We start from the raw sequence: 22,896 nt of genomic DNA on the forward strand, positions 1-22,896 counted from the left end.
TCTTCAGTGTTAGAACAGAAGCCAACACACCCAAAATAGTTTCTCTATTTTCCTGCTACGTCCTTTTTTCCAAATTGTGCATTGTCACTGTTTTCACTAGTCTCCATAACAAAAATTACTTGAGGACCTATTGTGTGCAAAACGCTGTATAGGACACAGGAGATACATAACACATAAAAGAGTGTTACTATCCTGGAGTTGATGCAGATAAAGGGTACAAAAGGGAAAATAAGTAACACAATAACGTAGTATATGCTGTGTATTGAGTACATGGGACAGACAATGGTTTCCTAGGGAAAAGGAGCTTTAGTTCTTAAAAGGAACAGGGAGGGTTTCGATTATCAGAGAGAGGAACAACCCAAGAGGGGCTCACAGAGGAAAAATGTGAACTCTAGGATTGGAAAGTAACAATATCTAACATTCACATAACATTGCCAGGCACTGTTGTAGACACTTCACATATATAAATTTATTTTATTCAGTATAACATCCTTATGAGATGAGTACTAAATTGTCCCCCAGAGTGTTAGAGATGAGGCAAATATGGCACAGAGAGATTAAGTGACTTACCCAAAGTCACACAGCCACGATGTGGCAAAGCCGCAATGTGATCTCAGGTGGTCAGCCTTCAGAATGTGCTATTAACCACTATTCTGCTACACATCCTAGAAAGTGTCAACAGTAGCCAGGCTCCACACAAGGGCAGCAGGGAGAGTAGAGATGAGCAGGTGTGTCCACAGAGCAGAGGGTGAAATCTGAAGGGAGCGGGGGCATATACAGAAATGCCCCAGAAACCCTGGTATTCTCAATGTAAGTGACAGACTGAAACCCATTCACTTCTGGATTTTCAAAGGCAGTTTACTGTATATTTACAAACATACCTCATTTCAAAAGTCAAAACTCAAGTAGTAGAATCTTCAATGCTCTCAGGCTGCAGCAGTATCAGGATTGAACAGAGACTGGGGGAAGTGGTACATTGCATAACTACAAAAATGAATTACTAACGTGGCCTTTGACTATGAAAATGTACAAATTTAGAATTTCCCTAGAATTTGTATTTATAGAATCGACGTGTGTGTCACTTCCAATTTTAGTGAAAAAACATTCTTGAATGTTCTTGGTGTTTGGCTTCTTAATTTGTCTGTCTCCCCTGCACCATGTTTCCTGCTCTTTCTTCCTTGCACCACAGGTCAGAGACAGAGGGGGTGACAATGAACATCCTGACCAGGGTCTTTCCAGGCTCATTAGGGTCCTATTTCAGTGGCAACACTGAGCCAGCTCGCTTCCCCCCCCCCCCCCCCCCCGCCCCCCAACTCTGGTCACAGAAACCTGCTTCTGGTTAAAAGAGAGGCGAGAAGAGGGATATGGTCGAACGGGGAAGTTGGTTTTGTTTCAGGTTGAGGGACAACTCCATAATCAAAGAGCGAGCCTCAGTTAAATTGACACTATCTATTCTGGAACAAATTCACAGAACTCTTTTCCACCCCAAAACTTGTTAGCAAAACAATGATCTCATTGGAAGGAGCAGAGAACGGTTGGAGGAGGACTCCAGCAGACAAGCTTCCTGAAAAGAAAAGAAAAATTAGTCAACATCTGAGGCCTACAAGTCCTCCTCCTTTCCCTAAAAAAAGGGCTCCTGGGGGCAGGCGGGGCGGTGGGGGGCGGGAGGGAAGGCCAACAACTCTCTCCTCTCCAGGCTTCCTCCAGCTCTAATTCAAAGGACATCAAACAAAATCTTATACATGTTTTGAGACTTTGTTTTCTTCTTGTATTTTTGCTCCCCTTTCCCACTCGGACATTTTTAGTATTTTGAAACCTTTTCAATCATGACACTCCTTTGCACCCCCTTGACAGCTTATATATTTCTGAGTCCACGTTAGTGAGCTTGGGTCTCCCAGACTTAAGCCTCGCTTCTTCAGGATGGAGTGGGAAGGGCATTCATGCCAGGAGTGAGATAAGAGGTCTCTTACAGTTTGGACCAGGCCTCCCTACACAGCCCCACAGTGCCACGGAGCCCAGAATGGGCACGGCCAAGGGCAGGATGGGTCAGGAGGCACAGTCTTCCAAACTACCGAGAGGGACCCTCTTAAGTAGCCCATCTCCCCTCGGAGCAAAGCGGGAATGTGGAGAGTGGTCCTCTGCATCCTCTCTTTGTCTCTGAATAGGTGGTAATCACTTAAAATGTTCATACTAAAGTCTCCATTTATCATTGTTTAGAGTTCTCTGGAAATAAGAAAAAAATCCTTAAAATTGTTCAGAATTCTCTGGCAAAAAAAAAATTAAGTACTTATTGCTTAAAATAAACCTTATTGTGAATGAATGAAAGTAGTAACTGCTGGCATGCAGAGCAGAACTAAAGGAGTGTGATTCTCAGGAGCAGTGAAGGGTGGAAAGGAGACCTGGGGATTGGAGGGGGGGGGGAGGAGGATGGAGGGGGAGTGGGAGAGCTGGGTGTGTGACAGGAGTTGCTGCTTGGAAGGTCTGGGAGCCTGGGGGTGGGTGCATCTCACCTGGCTTAGACCCAGGACAGGGAGCGAGGGTCCCGCTTCCTGGGCGGCCACAGGGCCAGACAGAACAGTTCAGCCTGGACTGGGGGAAGAAGCAGAGAGAAGTACCGGCAGAAAGGTTTGCTGATAGCCAGGGATGGTGACAAGCCCGTCTTGGATGCTCAGAGAAATATCTAGAACAATAATTTGGTAAATCCTAAACTAGACAATACTGATCCATATCTAGTTGATAACTTTTAAGTGTCCTCATCATTTTCCAGAAAAAAAATTACCACACATTTTAATTCTCTTAGTTATTTTCTAGTCTTTATTCAATGCTCCTTGTTAAATTTTTATTTGAATCTCTTCTCCTTTAGCCACCTTGTAACTGAATCTTCATTGTGAGATAATTATGTCTTTTTCTTCCATTTCTTTCCTGAATTCAATCAATACTCATTTCATTTCTTCCTGACTGGCTTTTTATTTTGTTGGTCCACTTTTGCTTTGAATTTTGAATTTTTGATTCATGCCAAATACTGGCAAGCAAGGCTTCAAGGAGGTGAGGGAGCAGATCTCTCGGGTGTCGTCAGGGCAGGGCAGAGAGAGGCACATTTGCAAAGGCCCTCAGGCAGGTGCAGACCTGGCTTGTTTGAGGAACATCAAGGAAGCAGCATGGCTGGAGCAGGGAACCACAGGCTCATTACTACTGTGTGTCATGCTTTTTTTTTTTTTTTTTTGGTGAGGAAGATTGGCCCTGAGATAACATCTGTTGCCAACTGTCCTCCTTTTTTTTTTCTCTCCAAAGCCCCAGTACATAGTTGTATATCCTACTTGTAAGTCATTCTAATTCTTCTATGTGGGACGCTGCCACAGCATGGCTTGATGAGTGGTGTGTAGGTCTGCTTCCAGGATGTGAACTGGCAAACTAGCCACCAAAGGGGTGCGCACAGACTTAACCACTCAGCCATGGAGCTGATCCTGTGTCAGGCTGTTCTAATGACTTTTAAAATATTAACTTGTTTTCTCCTCATAATGACCCCTACGAGCAAGATACGATTATGAGCTTCATTCTACAGATGAGGAAGTGAGACACAGACCAGTTAGTTATTTACCCAAAGACACACAGAAAACAGCCAGGATTTGAATCTGTGTCAACTACTGGAAGAGGAAGACGATGAAGAGTAAGAGGAGGCGATGGAAGGGGAACGGGGTGGCACTCTCCCCCCAGGGTTTGCGGAGCATTTCTGGGACTCTTGTTGAGATCACACCTCAGGAGAAGATTTTGATCAATGGAGTGACACGGTTTGATTTACATTGTAAAAGGACCCCTTGGGCTGCTGGGTTTGAAAAAGACTGTAAGCCGGGAGACCTGCTAGGAAGCCGTTAAAATAACACAGGTGAGGGTGCCAGATCAGCTGGTATTCAAGAATTCTGATTTTTTTACGTAAAATAATCCCGTTGAAAAGAAGAAAAAACATGTTGGCAACGAATTCAGGCCTTTGCAAAACACTGTGATTGCTAATCAAAAGACATGTCTACAGGTCCCTCCGCCCTAACGCCACCTCTGCTGCTGTGGCAGGGCACCCCGTGGCCGGCGCCTTCCCCCTTCTGTCTCAGGCCCTCGCTCTTTCTCTCCCTTTGAAAATGGATGTGCCCCGAATGAATCAGCTTAGTCATCGCCAGAGTGAGGGGGCGACCCAGCAAAGCAGAGGCGTAGCGAAGACCGTCCCGTGGGGGAATTCACTTCCCGAGCAGTGTTTATTCTGCTCCCACACCTCACACTGCACAGACGGTTGGAGGGAGGCCCCATCTGCTTTCTCTTGCTCCCTTTCCACCCCATCCTCTCCCACATGCAATCACAGAGAGGGGGTGGCCGGGGCAATCCAGACCCGTGGCTGAGATCATCCTAGTTCTGTCTTTCCCACCCTTGGAGACCTGAGATCCTGAGTTAAAAATGCCCCCTCTTGTCAATGCCGCCTTCACATTGGAAACTACGCCTTGCAAGCCCAAGTGAGGCAGCTGTACAAAGCTCGTGGGGACGGGAGAAGTGTGCAAGCCTTTTTATCTTCTCCCTAACAGAACTGCGCACATGAAGCAGGAGAGCCAGCTAGCCACCGGGGGATAGCCAGTATCAGCTGGGGAAACTCCGAGCAGATTCCTGAGGGGCATTGAGCCTTGGCCTTCTCTGCAGTACTCAAGGGCTGAGAGTCTATCTGGGAGGAAGGTCATTGCCCGTTCTCCAGGCATTTCTTTCGGATATGCTCACAACAGCAAGACATAGTCAGGGCTGCCTTGGGAAGTCCACCAAGAGCTCCTATCAGAATATGGAGACAAGTTTATCTTCTTAGCAGCTGACGTGAGAATTTCCTGAGGAAGAAATGGCTTTGATAGCTTGTGAGGAGGGTAAAAGCAGTGGCCTAGGTTTTAAGTGGACAAGGAAAATGAAAGGCAGACTGAGACCAAGCACTGCCGGACAAATATGAGGAGTGACGGCCAGGAGGCTGGCTGGGAAAGGGAGGGCGGAAAGGCTTAGAGAAGCAGATTGTGGCCTGAGGTGGAGAATGGAGTAAATGCCATGAGCCTTTCCCACAAATGCCCAGATCTTCATGAAAACTGCAAACAAAATTCTGGATGTGCTTAGCGTGGTTGAATTTCTTGTGAAAGCTGGTGAAGGGCCTCGAGCATCAGGTGGGTCTGGGGCAGGAACAGTCGACCCACGTAAATGAGGGAGAGTCAAGGTCTCGGCGGTTTGACACAGACGGTGACCTTCATGCACGGAATCATGTGGGCCCTTGCAGGACAGGCGTACAGTCCGATCTGGACTACTTAACACTTAGAGCTCAATGCTGGGTGACTCTTTCTGGACCTCATTCAGCCCTCCTCCCTGGCTCCCTGAACGTCTCTCTCCTAGTCCCAGTATTTCTCCTTGGAGCGGAAAGCTCATTCAGCAGCCCTTTGAGATCTTTGTCTGAAAGGCAGTGTAGCACGGGCGGCAAGCGTGAACACGAAAGAGCCCGGTAGTCTGAATTTGAATGCTGACTTTGCTAGTTTCAGTGGTGAGTCCTTGGTTAAGTCTATCCATGCCTCAGTTTCCCCAACTATAAAATGGTATAATGGGGTTCCCTAGCTCACAGGGATGTTGTGAGTTTTAAACAAGCTCATACAAGTAAAGTAGTTAAAATTATGCCTAGTTCATGGTAAGATTACATTAAGTATATCTGTTTATTATTACTTAATAATGGGAAGAATAAAGGAGTTCAGCTGCAATATCGAAACTTTCATTTTATTGATCACTGAATTTATCTTTTTAAATTTCAATCTAGTCACAATTCTCTATTTAAGAAAAATTTTGTTTCCAAGGTATAATTGACATACAATGAACTGCACACATTTAAAGTATGCAATTTGGTAAATTTTAAGAAAAAAAATATATACACACGGAGCCATCATCAAAATTGGCAAAATGAACAAAAAGCTTCCTCGTGTTCCTTAGTAATCCCTCCTTCCCAGTCCTCCACGCTCCCCTCTCCTCTCTGTTACCAGCAAACTACTGATTTGCTTTTTGTCACTACAGATTAGTTTGCATTTTCTAGAATTTTATATAAATCCAATCATACAATACATGCTCTCTGTTGTCTGTCTTCTGTCACTCAGAGTGATTATTTTAATATCCGTCCCTGTTGCTGCATGTATCAGTAGTTCATTTCTTTTTATTGCTGAGTAAGAAGTATACCATTGTATGGACATACCACAATCTATCTATGTGCCTGTTGATAGATATTTGGGTTGTTTCCCGCCTTAGGCTACTATAAACACAACTGCTATGAGTATTTGCATACAAGCCTTTGTGTGGACTTAGGTGTTTGTTTCTCTTCTGTAAATACTTAAGAGAGAAATGACTAGATCATAGAGTACATATATTTGTAACTGTTTAAGAAACTGCCAAACCGTTTTCTGAAGTAGTTGTATCATTTTTACATTCCCACCAGCAGGTCCTCTACTGCCACATTTATACTTGATAGGGTCAATCTTTTTTAATGTTAGCCATTCTAATTGGTACGCAGTGTTACCTCGTGATTTCAATTCACATTTCATTAATGACTAACGATGTTGAGTATCTTGTTATTTGCTTATTTGTCATCTATCTTCTCTGATGAAATGAAGTGCCCATTCAAGTATTTTGTCCATTTTTTAAAATTGGGTGGTTGGTGTTCATATTATTGACTTTTGAGAATTCTCTCTGTAGTCCAGACACAAGTATTTTTTCAGACGTGCTTTGCAAATCTTTTATCCCAGTTTGTGACTTGACTTGCCATTTTCTTAATGCTGTTTTTCAAAGAGCAGAAATTTTTAATTTTCAAGTTTAAAATATCTCTTTTTTTTCTTTTATGGATAGTGATTTTGATGTTGGATAAAAGAAATTTTTGTCCAACCCAAGGCCCCAAAGATTTTCTTCTATGTCTGTCTAGAAGTTTTATTGTTTTGGTTTACATTTAGGTATATGATCTATTTTGAGTTAAATTTTTTTCATATGGTGTGAGATATGGATCAAAGTTCTTTTTCTGTTTTGTTCTGTTTTGCTTAAAGGTATCCAATTGTTCCAGCATGGTTTGTTTTTCTTTTTCAGTTTGTTAATATGGTTAATTACATTGATTGATTTTTTAATGTTATGTCAGCACTTAACACATTAGATAAACACAACTTGGTCATGACATACTATCCCTTTTATATTTTTGGATTTGTATGGCTAACATTTTGTTTTTATTTTTTATTTTTTTGCCGAGGAAGATTTGCCTTGAGCTAACATCTTTGCCAACCTCCTCTGCTTTCTATGTGGGCCACTGTGACAGCATGGCTGACAAGTGGTGTAGGTCCAGGACTGGGATCTGAATCCATGAACCCTGGCCACCAAAGTAGAGCATGCTGAACCCAACCACCTAGCCATGGGGCTGACCCTGTGTTTTGAATTTTTGCATCTGTATTCATGTACCCAACCACCAGGCCATGGGGCTGGCCCTTTTTTTGAATTTTTGCATCTATATTCATGAGGAATGTTATTCTATAGATTTCTTTTTTTTAGTAATGTCTTTGCTTTTGGTGTCAGGGTAATGCTGGCCTCATGGAATGAGTTGAGAAGTATTTTGTCCTCTTCTATTTTTGGGAAGGGTTTGAGAAGGATTGCTGTTACTTTTTCTTTAAATATTTGGTAGAATTCACCAATGAAGCCATCTGGTCTTGAACTTCTCTTTACTTGTTACAGATCTTTTCAGATTTTCTGTTTCTTTTTGAGTCAGTTTTAGTGGTTTTGGGCCACTTGGTTATTTAGGAGCATGTTGTTTAATTTCCACATATTTATGCATTTCTCAGATTTCTTACTGTTACTGATTTCTAATTTTATTCCACTACAGTCAGAGAACATATTTTGTATGATTTCAATCATCTGAAATTTATTGATCTAGACACACCCTCCACGCCAAGTCTAAGTTAAGGTTGCTGAGATAACCGTCTGGCGTTGTCAAGCTGTTTGGCTGTTTGGAGTTTCTTTTGAAGCTCAGTCGGCTTCTGCAGGCGGCATGTAGTCAACGAGGGATGGACTCAACTTTCCTGTCTGGGTTTCTTCCTGGCTCAGAACACAGATCATTTGGCTGGGACAATGTTAGGAATGCCCTTATTTCTCTGGTTGGTGGAGCTGAAGGGCATATTAGTGCCCTAAGTTGATAGGAATGTCATGCTTAAACTTATCAGCTTACTTTGTATGAGCTGTTTTATAAAATTCAAACGAGTGTTAGGATGGATGTGGTTGGATTTCTGATGGTGGGGTTTTTTCATGACAGGTTTCATTTCCTTATCTGGCATCTAGCCATCATCCCCTTCACTGACTCTGGAAATTAGGACAAGCAAACGTTCCCTTCCCTCAGAAGTCTCAGTGAAATTCCTGCTCGTAACAGGGTGTTTTTTCCTTATTCTCTGAAGACCTTAGCTACAGGAGTTCATAGAATAGTGCGCTCAGACGTTCTGAGGCAAGTATGATTCAGAGCCCACTTTGGGCTATTTATCTGAGGAAAAATGTGAGCCAGTGAAGTTGAGACCAAATTGAGTTCTGCAAATAGAAGGGAAGTGAACTAGGTAAAGAGAACACGTTGGCCTCCAGAACAGTCTGCACGTCCCTCCTTTGGCAGGCCACATGATCGTGTCAGGTCAAAGAAACTGTTAGAGGCTCTGTTTTTAACACTTGGAAACAGGAAAAGTAAACCCAGCTTCTGAGGACCTTGTGATATTTGCCACGAATAAAAATATTCCACTTTTCTTGTGTTGTGTTCCTTTAGCAGCTGCTACCAAGGGAAAGATATCTCAGTTACGATTATGTTTGACCCATAGTATGACTCTGCCTCAATGAAAAGAACATAAATTAAATGCTTTCTGAAAGCCTAACTTCATACTAAATATCAAGTTATGGGAAACAGTATCTAGTTATAAGCTGTGCATAAGAAAGAGTCATATAAAAATGGAACAAGATTGCAAAGAAACAAATCTCTACATCGACACATGGACTGTGGTTTATCACTAAATTCAACTGTTGGATCACCATGTAATTCAATCTGACTCTAGTTCAAACTCTGAGACATAAAAATAAGACTCACCCTAACTTCTTTCCTAGATTCAGAAACTGATACCCTAGATTCAGAAACATATATAAATACAAATAAATAAATACACACTCACATTGTGGCTGGTTCCTACATAGGACAAGATAATTACAGGATATAAGCAATACAGATGCCATTTAGACCCCTTAACTGCTTTTAAGTAAAAAAAAAAAATCTGTTCCTATCAAAAACAATCAAGAAAAAAGTAAAAATCTATTTTGCCTGTGACCAAGTCTGTGAAGCCTTTGTAATTATAGGCCCCAAAACTATCTCCTGTCCTTGAGAAGGACAGAATGCAGGTATCCCAAAGGCTGAAAGCTTTAGGGGAAAAGTGACTTGAAGTTGAGGACTGAAATCCACCATGAGGCAGACAGGACCTGGAAGCAGTCCCTGTACCATGAATGCCCCATGTCCCACCCTGTCTCACCCTTCTACTTCCCAAGTCATCAATATGGCTCCTGGTGTTCACAACAGGGTAGCCTACCTCTAGGATTGGAGGAGGGATGAAGCTAGTGTTGAAGAGCTCCTGCCCTCCACTGTCTCTCCCCATCACCAATTTTGGTTGGAGGAAGCTGAGCTCTAACCACCAGGAGAGCTGTGAGGCATCATCTCCCACCGTCTCATTCACTACTCAACCGTACGAAGTCCCTTAACCTGACTGAGTCTCTGCCTTTTCATTCACAAAACAAGATGACTGGCCCGGGGGTGTCCTAACGTGTGTCCACGCTCTTAGACTCAGGGATCTTGGAACTGGAAGCAATCACCATGAATCTATGATGTGAAATATTAAATAATGAATATAAATTAAAAGCTCTTAAAATAGTCCATAGGGAAAACAGAGTCATAAAGTAAAACACAAAATAAAACAAATTAATGACAAAGATGTATTTTGTAACCTGGATGAGCTCAGCTAACTAGCATCTCTTTCCATTATAGCCGGTTATCTTCACTTTGCAACACTGTGATCTAGCTGAATTGGTTAACTCAGTTATTAGTGCGTGATCTGAGACAGAAAACTTTCCTGGGGAGAATATTGTTTTATTCTTATGGATCCATGGCTGTTTTTATGCTTAACTTTAGTCAGACACCAAAGAACATCTGGTGTTTCATAGAATGTCACCTTTGAATAGAAATTTGGCAATCATGTGCTGAGTTCTGGAAAATGACATACTGTCTAACCAGCGTCCACGTGTGGGTTCCTATAACAGATCTGAAATGATGACTTGATCCAATCCACCCAGAAACCCTGACTGAGGGCTCCACTCTCGGGTGTCTTTTCTTACGAGTGGACGCATGCCATGTTCCCCAGCATCATTTCAAACATAAACAGCCCATAGATACCAGCTGTCTCTGGAGTAGTCTGCAGGCCAGGGAGGGAGGGGTCAGAACAAAGGGATGGAGAACCGGATTCCAGAGCCAGAGAGTATTCATGCTGTGTGGAACTTTGTGGATTAGTTCTTGTCACTCAAATATGAAACATGGCCACCTAGATCAAAGGAAAGAAATGACTGATGCTACTTTATCTGCCTTTAAATTCTCCCTTTTTTTCTGGTGAGAATGTTTGGAATATCTTAAGCCTCCGGAGCTAGACTGCCTGAATTCCTCTCCTGACTCTGCCCCTACTCACTGTGAAACTTGGGTGAGTTACTGATCTTCTCTGTGCCTTAGTTGCCTCATTTGAAAAATGGGAATAAAATAGTACCTACTTCATAGAGTTGCTGCGAGAATTTAAAAACTCAATGTGTGTAAAAAAAGAAGACGAAGAAGAAAGAAAAAGAAAACCACTTAGACTAATGCCTGGCACAGAGTAAGCACTATGTAACTATCAGTTATTATTATGCTAACCTTCGGGAAGGAAAATTAGTGGGTAAGATATAAAATTTCTTGGATAGATTGAAAGATTGTCGGATTTAGAATTTATTTTATTGGAGAATTCTTAATCCTTTTACCACCTGGACTTTATCTGATTCTGCCTTCTGCTTCTTTACGGATTGAAAAAATGCAAATAGTTCTCAGACTCAAAACAAATGGTCGCTATCCAGAAGGTGCCTCTCCTTTTCTATCCTTGGGTCTGCTCCAGAAATAAAGCAACCTATAGTCTGAAATTAACATTTTCCTTCTCTTATGGAGCTTCACTGGCTCAAATAATGAAACTATTCCGTTTCCCAGTGAAGATGGGCTTTGTCCTGCCAACCAGACAGAGTTGTGTCTACCCGGGGATTGACAGCAACAGTGTAATTGCTGAGCCACAAACCAAACAAAACTTCCAGGGCTTTAGAGTTTAGACAATAGTTGAATTACAAGGGCAGTGTCCCAGAAGAGACGATGCTTATGTTTTGCAGACCTGAACAATAAAATGGCTGTGTCTTTGAAACCAATCCCCTGGTCTCTGCTTTACTGGGATGTGCCTTTCCCTTGACAGTAGAGAATTCCCAACATGGGGAGAAAGTAGGTTCCCTGTCATAGTCCCTCGTATAGCTTGAACGACTATAATTGCAACCCTCCAAATCCCCTGTGTGACATCAGTAGGAACTGACTCTACCAGGCTAAGAAAAACTTGCTGGACCAGGGAGGGTGATGTTGTTTTGATTGGCGATTCAGCCAAACAAGATTATTGCAAACTCAGATGGGTGGAGAGTTTCCCAGAAATGCTGAGTAATGGCCAGAGGATATGCTGTGATCTGAGACAGATGCCTCGCCAAACATAAGGTCCACAGGAGTCTAATGGCTTTCAAGTAAGGCACTCATCTAACAGTCTTGGGGACAGCCCTGGGATTGAATGGCAATGGGAGACTCATCGGACCTCAAGCATTCCAAGCACTCTTCCAAATTCCCTTCTCCTAGTACGCTCATTATCTCCAGAGAGGAAAAAAGACTGATAAAAACAATTATAGTTAAGATGTTCGGCCCTGAGTGAACCTCCATCCGTACCCTAGAGTTATGCATTCTTTGAAGGAGAAAAGAAAAATAGGATAATTAGACACCTCCCACAGTAAATCCCAAAGGCAGAATTTCAGGCCATGTGTAATCCATCATATTATCATCCCCTATGTCACTATCTTCTCCTCACTCACAAGGCCAACCCTGCAGCACTGCCCTGAAAGAATAGGCCAAATCCACAGACATTTAAGTGTGGCACTGTGCAAGTATCTGTGATCCCAAACTAGCAGAATGCAGTGTAGAAATTAAGGGCATTGGGCAAGAGTTCAAGCTTGGTAAAATCCTAGCTTCACCCATTACTGGTTCTATGAGCCTGGGTAAGTTACTCAACCTCTGGAGTTTCAACTTACAAAATAAAACCGACAAATTTACTCCTTATGGTGCTGCTGTGGGTATTTCATAGGATGAAGCTCTTTGCACAGTGCCTAGCATGCAATAAGATGTTATCTGCGTGTGGTATTAAGTGGAACCCAAGCACATATGAGTAAGTTTTTTAAAGCTCAGCTGGTGACTATCTCATGGACCACTAAAGTCCCAGCTCTTGGCACAGAGTAGGTAATAAATATTTGTTGAATGAATAAAGTCATGAGTTTCTCCCTGCTTCATCTACTCCCCAGGTCCTAACCCTTGACCTCTGCCTCTTCCATCACAAGGGAACTTCTAGAGCCAGAGGAAAGAGTATTATGGGTAGGTGAAGCTGGATGTGGTAATGGGGCTGGTCAAGATTAATGCTGAAAGCAACAGCCCAGCTGGAAAATAGGAGCCAAGCGTAGCCAAACATCTGGGAAGATCACAAATAGGATCCAGGATGGGCGTGAGACTGAGGTGAGGGGCCAAGTCCAGGGCATGTGAATTCTGTGTGCTTCTTTCTCTGAGGACTGGCCATGCTGGGAATTCTAGCTGAACTCACCAAAGCTGAAACATAAAGGCTTCTCTCCAGTTTTGCCAGGAACTGTCTTGTGACTTATTCCAGATAGGAGTAAAAGATTTGGCTCAACAAACAGGCAGTTATGCTTATGTATTTATTGCCCTCCACCCTCTTCTCCCTGGCTCCTTTCTCCCTCTACCTCCAGGGTTTCCTTCCTTCTCAGGCGTGAGGGGAACAGAGAGGGCTGGGAAGCTGTTTCCTTACATTTTTGGACTTGAGGGGCAATCTGCCTTATAAGTAAAACCCAGAGTGTTTTCTCCTCATTTCTGTGAAAACGTACCACAAATTAAACAGATGAGGCTTGTGTTTCTGGTAAATAAAATAAATGATCTGCATCCAGACAGGTGAGGGCAGGCAGGGGGCTGATGGCTCACTTATCACCTGTTATCCTGGGCTAAATTTTCTCTCCCTCTAGTCAACCTTGGGACGCACCCTGTCCTGACCGCTTCTGCCCAGGGATGTTCCATCAAAGGGGAGATTCCTAGCCTTGGTTTCAAAGCCTTCAGCTTTGAGGAGGAGATGGAGGAAGTATTGTACGGAAGTGTGTTTTCAGTCCTGCAGATGGTGGTTGAAGATTACAAGGCCAACCCGAAATAGGTGCTTTCGTTGTTGTTGTTGTTTTTAAGAACGAAAATTGCTTGTTGGTATTGGAGAGAGGCCTTGTACAAAAGGAGAGAAGAATTTGTTCCTGGCAGCTTTCAAACCCACAAAAAGGCAGCATTTGCTTTGCAAACATGTGTCTCTGAGGCTGTGTGGGCCCCTGCCCACAGTAGGCAAGCAGTTTACTCTTAGGTAGCAGCAACTCAACATGCTTCAAAGGATTCCTTTCCTGCTGCTTCTTTATTCAGTGCAAGTTCTCCAACCCATGGAGGTCTCGCTAAGACATCAGCATTGAAAGCAGACGACTACACAGACCCCAGAGGAAAAAGACCCTTGGCTTTTTTTTCACACTCCATTATTCAACTTTTGTTGTTACTGCATTAGTGGTTTTTCTGCTTCCGTTTTGTGGCTCTCTGATTCTATAGCTGTTTTTACTTCAGCTCTTTTAGTAAATAATGCTTACTCCTGAAATGCGTGACTTACACCTTCTCTTTCCTGCTTCTGTGAGTCCTAATTGTTCTAGCTCAGAGGTGGTCTTACACAGGTCCAGGGAGCCAGATGCCAAAACTAAGAATGTAGGGCAAGCTGGATCCAGAGGTCACACGGGAACAGGAAGACCTGGGCCACAAAGGCCCCAAATGTGGTTTGAGCATAAAAGGCAGGTGACTAAGTTAGATACATAGAGTATAGACCAGATGCTGAAGCCAGGAGTAAACAGCAAAAAGTAGTCAAAACTGAAGCCAGGGTTCAAAGCAGGAGCACAGAGAATCACAGGTCTGATTTCAGAGGTAAACTAGCAAGGAATGTCCTTTCAGACTCTAGAACAACTAGCATTAAATTAAACACCTACCAGACACTCTGCTTGATGACTTACACACATCATAACTCTGCAGGGTTTAGTCTACATGACCTCTAACATGCAGATGAAGAAGTCAAAGCTCAGAAATGGAAGTTCCTTGGCCACACTACATTTGGATCTATGTCTGTGTGACTACAGGCCATCCTCTTCCCATGGGTTTCATTGCTGCCGGATAGACTTGATGATCTAGCTATGGCTACCCTTTCTCGAAGGGAAAATGGTCCAGTGGTGGTGTGAAGATGGGCGCTGCTCCAGGCTTTCTCTACACATTTCTCTTCATTCATATAAAGGGCTGTCCAAGGCATGAGTAGGGTAGGCAATGGAGTGTTTGGAGGGGGAAAGAGAGAACCAACTACCTCAATCTCCCTTCAACCATAATGTTCCAGGATCAGATAGTCCTTCTATTAGAATCACTCTTTTAGGAAGGGGATGTAGTGAATTGCATGCAAATTCTACAGTCAGATCACCTGGTTTTTCATTGGAGTTCTATTACTTACTAGCTGCCTGAACTTAGAAATCTTTCTTAACTGCTCTGTGCCTATCTCTCCCTATGTAAAATGCCAATAATAATACCCAATTTGTTGGCTGGTTGCTGTTTTAAGTATTAAATGACATAATTCAGGCAAAACACTAGTTCGATTCCTGACAATCACTGAACGTTCATTCTTGATATCACTATTAGAAAGAGTTGTCATGTCTGTATTACAACTACATAACCTGGGAGCTCCACTTAAAGCAAAACTAGTCTCTCCAAGATTTTGGTTGTCAAGCTCATCCAAAGCAAGATTTGCTGATGAAATAAACAATTGGTGCTTCTCTTTGGGATTCTTAAATGCCGTTGTCCTTCTCTTGGAATGGAGCAGTGGTTCTCAACCAGGGGGGCAATTTTACCCCCAAGCAATATTTGACAATGTCTAGAGACACTTTTAGTTGTCTACTGGCAGAGGGCCATCCTACTGGCATGTAGTGGGTAGAGTCCAGGAATAGCTCTAAAGTCCTACAATGCTCAGAAATATCTGATTTAAAACGTTAGTGATAAGGCTGAAAAACCTAGGGGTAGAGGAAGTGAGAGTGTTTACTCAGGAGAAGAAAACATTTTAAAGAGTCCTAGATGCTATATGCAAATGTTTTTCTCTTCTTTGTAGCAGCCTTGCTCAGTTCACAGATGTGACGGCCTCTCAAATTTCTTAAATGACACTGAACATATTTTTTTTAAGATCTTATCTTTTCCTAAAATGATCTGTTTCCCTAGTGTTTGGTTATCCTGGCCTTGATGTCCCCCATGTTTTTGGTTTTTTCAAATGCTGGGTGATTCTAGATTGTCTGTTTATACTTATAAACAAGGGTCTGCATCAGCAGCCTCAACCCTGGCTGTACATTAGACCAATTCAATCTCTAGGGGTAAAACCTGGGCATCCATAGTTTTCTAAAGCTCCTAGGTGATTTGGAGACACAGTGAGGGTCTAAATGGCCTCATATCAGGAGTTAGAATAGTGTTCTTTGGTATAAATGAAGCTCTCTGCCCCCGCCACACTTCCTTAGGTAAATACAGATTTTGAGTTCAGGATCCTTGAGAAGAGTTGCCAAGGAGGAAAACATTGGGATTGGGGTAACAGCTGCTGCCATGGAGAACTTTGTCTTCAAGAGAGAAAGAAAGCATTGGTGCCATGGATGGTTGCAGCAGACACACCCACATGGGGCTTGTGAGATGGGTGCTGAGGCTCATGATGGTAGGGGAAGCACAAGAATAATAGATAAATTGGGCCAAGAGCCAGATATAGAGCAGATCCAGCTTTTTGAATGAACCTTCTCCTCTCAAGAGCCAACCTCTGCCCTCCATACCCCCTTCGATTGAACCAAGGAGCTGAGCCCTGCCTACCTAACCTGGATTTCCCTGATTGGATGGGAAGTGTTTGACTTCTCTTTAAAGAAGTCTACTTATAACGTACATCTACATTTGGAAATCAGCACACACTGCTAGTTGTCCTTGAGCCACATAGCCACAATCTTCCACAGCATTCCTATTGGAGAGCTAGGAAGTCAGGAAAGTTCCCAAATACGAAGAGGAAAATATGGGTGCCCTACTTTGCAGAACTGACCAGGCAGCCGAGGTGTGAACTAGCTACATCAAAGTCTTCTCAAAGCCTTCATTTCTTTCTCCATGAACTTAAGTCTCTGAGGTTTCTACATGACCACACCGTGCCTCTAGGTTGCAAAGCTCCTTTCTTCTCTGCTTCCTTTTCATCCTCCCTACCGGCAATTGTTGACTAATGATTACATCTTGATTTCTATTGGTGTTGGGTGAGGCTAGCTAACTTCAGAGACTCACTTGGGTTAGATTAGGAAGGCTTACATTGGGAAGCAGTCACCATGTTCTCAGTGTTTTTCTTGCATTAATGTTAAGAGACGCCTCCTCCATTCTCTCAGAAGTGTCAAGGTGCAGGAAGGGAAGAAAGCAGGTCAGTAGTACCCACCTCAGGAGTGGTCCATGGGAAGATGGAGCTTGCACATGAGGCAGAAATAAAGTCAAGGTGAATACAGTCTTATTTAGCTATGCAGATACTCTAGTGAGCAATCCAGTAATCCAGAACAGCAGTAAAGTAACACATATCTGAGATAAAGAGCTCTTCGATGAGAATGGGGAGCAACAAATTACCAATTTAGCCCAGATATGCATACTAATTTTGCTTTTGTTACATTACGTGGATACACGGATACCCTGGAACCAATTTCTCCATGGACTGAAATTCATTTGCTACATATTAATTGAGCAGCTACTATGTCCCAGGAACAGTTCTGAGCACTGAAGATACAACAATGAACAAATCGGAACAATTCCCTGGTCTCATAGGACTTGTATTCCAGAGCTGCATTGTCCAATACAGTAGCAGTTGGCACAAGGGCTATTTACATTTAAATAAAATAAAATAAAATCTAAACTTCCATTTCTTAGTCACACTAGCCATATTTTAAATCTCCAATAGCTAAATGTGGCTAGTGGCTACCATACTGGACAGCACATAGAATATTTCCATCATTGAAGAAAGTTTTATTGGACAACACTATCTAGACAGGGCTTACGACCTAGAGAAATCTCCACTTTTAGCCTCTCACTTGGGTTAAAATGCTGAGTGAGCCCATTATATAAATGGTTCTTTGAGGAGAGCAGTGCCACAAGCCATTATCAGAACTTTGAGTCATCCTTTGTAGCAGTGCGCCACAGGACAAACAGGTTTTCATGGATGTAATAGTTACCCAGTTAGGTAGGCACTATTCTAAGTGTTTTCAAATACAAGCTTATTCAGTCCACACAAAGGTCCAAGGAGGTAGATGCTATTATTGTTTTCATTTAATAGATGGGGGAATTAAGACAAGGAGAGATTAAGTACTTTGCCCACAATTTGAGTTTATATTAGTCAAAGTTTTTTAACGGCTTTACCAACAGCCCTCAAATTTCAGTGACGTAACATGGTAAAACCTTCATTCCTTTCTCAGGTCACAGACCAATCAGATGTTCGATGAAGGCCATTGCGCAGAGATTCAGAGCCCCAGTCTCCTTCTGTCTGGTGGCTTGGCCAACTTTTAGGTTCTCCAAACCCTCTTGTCGATCTTCTGTGTCTAGGCAGGAGATAGTAAGAAAGAGCTTAAAGCAGGGTATCCTAACCTCAGCATTATTGACCGTTTGGGGTGGATCATTCTTTGTTTGCTTCCTTGTGCATTGTAGGATGTTTACCAGCATCCCTGGACTCCACCCTCTAGATTCCAGTAGGCTTCTCCCAATTGTGACAACCCAAAATGTCTCCAGATATTACCAAAACGTCCTGCGGTAGGGTGGGGAGACAAAATCACCCCCTGTTGAGAATGCTGACTAAAGGATCATTCCAGAGGTCTTAGAGGCCAGGCTGGGCAGTGGCCATATTTCTTTGACCCAAATTCTATTGGCCAGAACTCAGCACATGGCCACACCTAGCCAGGAGAGAGGTGGAAAATGTAATCTAACAATATCCCGGGAAGAATAGGAGTTCTGGGAAGACCAGACGAGCAATGTGGAATCTGTCTGAGGAGTATGGACTCCCCAAAACACACTAGAAGCTTCAGAGAGATTTGCAGAGCGTTCTAGACAGTATTGGATAAAAACACACCAATATCACAATTTTTTCAAGTCACCTCATCACCCTATATAGGTCCCCCAGAATAAACAGTTAATGAAATAAGGCATTAGATGTTATATGTCCTAGGTGGAAATATTCATCAGATAACACCAAAAAGCAGTCAGCATTTCACAATGACCCATGAGAAAGTTGAGCACATGCAGGACAGGAAGGAAGCTAGGATGATGGGAATGTTCCATGAGGCTGTCCAGCCCTAATTATATTCCAGAAAGATGAACATCTGCAATATGTATGGCCAGGACTGCAAGGAAGACAGAATGCATTTTTGGAAGATGGAGTCTTTGGATAAATAGCACAAATATTAGAGCTTCAGAAATAGGGAGAGATGGTAGGGGGAGGTTGCCATTCATTTATTACCATCAGTTTCAAAGGATATCCTGGCTTAGTGTAAAGGCATGCTGCAAAGTTGATTAGTAAATGACATTGCTAGAATCTCACTTGCAACACCAGCATTTTTGTATTGCAAAGCAGGTTAGTTCACAACTACTGTATACAGAAAAAATGCATAACTTTTGTAAAGATCATCTAAATTGCAGTTGGCTCCTGTTGTGCATTAAAAACCTTTAAATATCCCTTAATTTTCCCTGCTTTATGACAGCCAAATAAAGTCAAAATGCTTCTTGACTTTTTTATTACATGGTTTGAGGGAAATTATTTTTCAGCTGCCTAGTTTGGACATTTTTCTCCTGACTATGTAATCGTATTGAAAAGGACTAGAAACTCTCAAATTTCCACCAACTGGCACCAAACCAAACTCAGAAGCCAAGGCTGGCTCCCCCAACCGCATTTAGCTCCACCCTACCCAACCCCTGCCCAAAGTAAAAGACAGTCACATTACACCTCTGTGCCAACAAAAATCAATCAAATCCAGCCTAAGTCATTGGGTTGGAGAAAAATAATGTAACCAATAAATTCATATAAAGGCTTACAACTTACTAAAATTACTGATAGTCTACATTTTACTAAAATTAATTATATTTTATTCATTTTATCAAAGGGTCCTATTTCTTTGGAAAAAAACTCTTGGAAGTGTATACTAACTAAAGAAAAGAGAAAAAGGATGAGAGAAGAGAAGGAAAAGGGAAAGTAAGTTATTCTGAGCAGTGGATAAGTCACAGTGAGAGGAGAACTCATTTCCAGCCTTACAAAACAGATCTGCTCAGTTACATTTTCCAGAGAGTGGAAAACAAGGTCAGACAGAGTTATAAAATAATACCAGCTGATAACCAGAGGCAATGACTTTCCCCTAGATGTTTTCAGTATGGAATAAATTAGTAGCCATAGCTAATAAATAGATACAAGTATACCTACATTAATTCACCAAGTATCTCCCATGAAATGCTACATGCGAAATACTCTGCTAGACTGGCAAGTGAGGGGTGGAGAAGATAAGAAAAATATGATACTTTTCTCAGGAAATTTGAAATGTTTAGGGGATGTCAGATAAGTATACAACTATACAAAATACAGAAGAGAAGCAAAGAGAAGAGAAAAGAGAACAAGTGGAGAGAAAGATACCGAAGGATTGAAATTTCCTGATGAATGAAGAAATGTGGTATAGCTTTTAAAAGTAAGAGATCTGAAGAAACAGTATTTTAAGACAAAATTAAGAATATTTCCCCTCTCTGGGCAAGAGCATCCTTGATTCTTTGGATTATAATGAAATGGAAATTTCAGGGTGCTAAGAGAAGAAAACTGTAAGGTTTACATGGCCTTTATTACCCATTAAATGTAGTGCCAAGCCATCCCCAGCCATTACTCACATGGCTTCCTGCCCTCTGCCCAAAAGCCGGGTTTTTCATTTCTCCAAAAGCCCTGGGCCCCAGGTCTGGCACTGCTTCCTCAGTGACCTGGGGCAGACAGCAGAAGAGGGCATGCCTTGTGCGGCACGGGGCCATCCAATCACTACTCTCCTGTCTAATTTAGAATACCGTAAGCATGTTTCTTTCTCTCCATTCAGGAATACAAAAAGCAAACGAGCAGAGTTTATAAGCCAAAAGGTCCTTTTAATAGGGAATTTGCCAATATCGCATGTTCTCTCTCTTTGGTGCGATATGCAGCCCAGCTCCCTGACATCTATTGTGTAATGGTTAAAAGAATAGATTTTGGAGTTAGACAGTTTGGGTATGAATTTTGATTCTACCACCTTTGCTGTGAAATCTTGGACAAGTTTCTTAACTTGTCTTCAGTCTCCTCTCCTATAATGGTGAGATAATAGAAGTACCTACTTCACGGGGCCATGATGAGGATTAAAAGAAGTAATAGACACAAAGAATTTATAATAACACCAGGCCCACAATAAGAGTTCAATGTGGCTTATTAATAACATTACTTTAGAAAAATAGCTAATAGTGATATCATGTTAATTCCTTATGTTTCCCATAAAAAGAAAGAGTTATGGGTGTCAGGGCACCTCAGGTCCCATGGAGGACTCTTCCTGAGCATCTTCCATCACAAGACTCAAACATTGAGTCAATAATGGCCCACAGACCCAGAGAGGCAGCCCTGTTTTCTCTAGAAAGCTGGCATCCTGCTGCCGGATTCTTTCTCTCCAACAAAGTATCATCATGTCTGAGGAAGATAGTGGCACTAAGCTTGGATGCCACCGTTTCTCTGGCTACTCCCAAGATGTTATCCCTGATTTCCATTATCCAGCAGAACAACACCTTATTCCAGAATTACGTCATAGAAAGTTGATGAGTATTCTTCCCTTCACATCTTTATTCAGGTCATTGATAAAACATCAGACAGGATTTGGTCATGGACAAAGATACACACATGGATTTCTCTACAAGTGGCATTCAGTCCTTGCTCTGCACAGATGCTGCTGTTCTCCTTCTACTAAAGCTCTCTCTCTATCTCTTCCTCCACCTCCCCTTTCTCTCTTTTCCCTATAATGTGAGCTCATTAGTTCATGACATGTTATCATATTGGTCTGTTCAAGTCTTTTTGAATCACCACATGCCAACCTCTCCACATAGGCAATTGTTCTCTTGTGTTTAATGGACTTGTGTGTGTTTTTTTGGTAAATGTGCTTTCCAAACGTGTATGATTTTTCATATGCATCTATTTTTTGAATACATAATTGATATTGTGTTATGTATCTCATCTTGTTTCTTACTTTTTTTCACTTAGTGCCATCTTTTTTAGTTCCATACAGGTTACTATATCTACTTCCAGTCTGCCGTTTCTATCTGCGGCATGATGCTCCATGGTATTTATCTACCACATTTTGATCACCCACTTTCCTCTGATGGATGACCTAATTGCCTTCAATTCCCTATCACCACAAAAATGGCTGCAATAAATCTGTATGGACTTGGATAATACTCTCTGTGATGTATACTCAAAATGCAAATTGCTGGGTTCTCGGCAAACATATAGTAGATATGACTAAGAGCTGCCCTCTTTTTTTCATTCTATTAGTTTGTACCCATTCTCTGTTCACTGGGATGCATAGTAAGGCAGGGCCATAAATTTACTTAGTGATTCTCTTCCCTGATATTTTCTTATTAGAATAACTGAACACTTTATTTGTTATGGTTCTTCCAACACCCAACGGCTAATCACCAAACTTTTAGAGCTTTATCTATGATTTTTTTTTAATCACTCTTGTTCATATTTCAGATTAAATCCCTTTTGAACAGGTTAGGAATCCTCCTGTCAAACACAGTTTTCCTCTTCTCATGGGCTGCACTTCATCCATTGCCAAGGCTCAGATGTTCTGGCGTGGGAAGGCATGGTCCAAAACACTTTAAAACCATTTCTGTGGCCAATGGTTCATTTCCCCAATGCTTTTTTCTCTTCCAAATGCTTCAGATGCTTCAGTCTGTAGCCTGGGCTTCAAAGTTACCAGCAGTACATTCCAGATTTCTTTGGCTCCTGTGTTACTAATTCCCAAAGAGATCAGCAAAACAGTCAGTAGTTGGTGGGTTGAGGAGAGAGTCAATTGCTGCTGCTTTTTCAGAAGATTCCATCACTACTTCCTCTGAGTCACTTTCTCTACACATTAAGTTCTTGACATTGGCTTCAATTCCATTCAATCGCTTGGGAAAATTTTTCCTCCTGATTTCTCTCTTGGATTGCTTTCTCCATCCTGTAGAAACTGGTATGGTATTTCCCCGTTACAACTGTCCACCTAACTCAGGAGTTTAAAAACATTGTTTCATAACTCCTCATGAATCTTGTGATTCCAAGTCCCCATTTGTGACAGTGGCAGAAAGTTAATCCAGTCACTTTCAGATACTTAGTCTCATCCAGTCAT

General features: G+C 42.2%; 1 long non-coding RNA gene across 1 annotated transcript in view; it reads left to right on the forward strand.

The window, feature by feature from the left end:
- Positions 1 to 22,896, forward strand: part of LOC123286087 (uncharacterized) — a 34,491-nt gene that overhangs the window by 5,038 nt on the left and 6,557 nt on the right. The gene's annotated exons all lie outside the window — the stretch shown is intronic.

The sequence above is a fragment of the Equus asinus genome, chromosome 5 (genome assembly GCF_041296235.1).
Source record: "Equus asinus isolate D_3611 breed Donkey chromosome 5, EquAss-T2T_v2, whole genome shotgun sequence".
Taxonomy (NCBI): domain Eukaryota; kingdom Metazoa; phylum Chordata; class Mammalia; order Perissodactyla; family Equidae; genus Equus; species Equus asinus.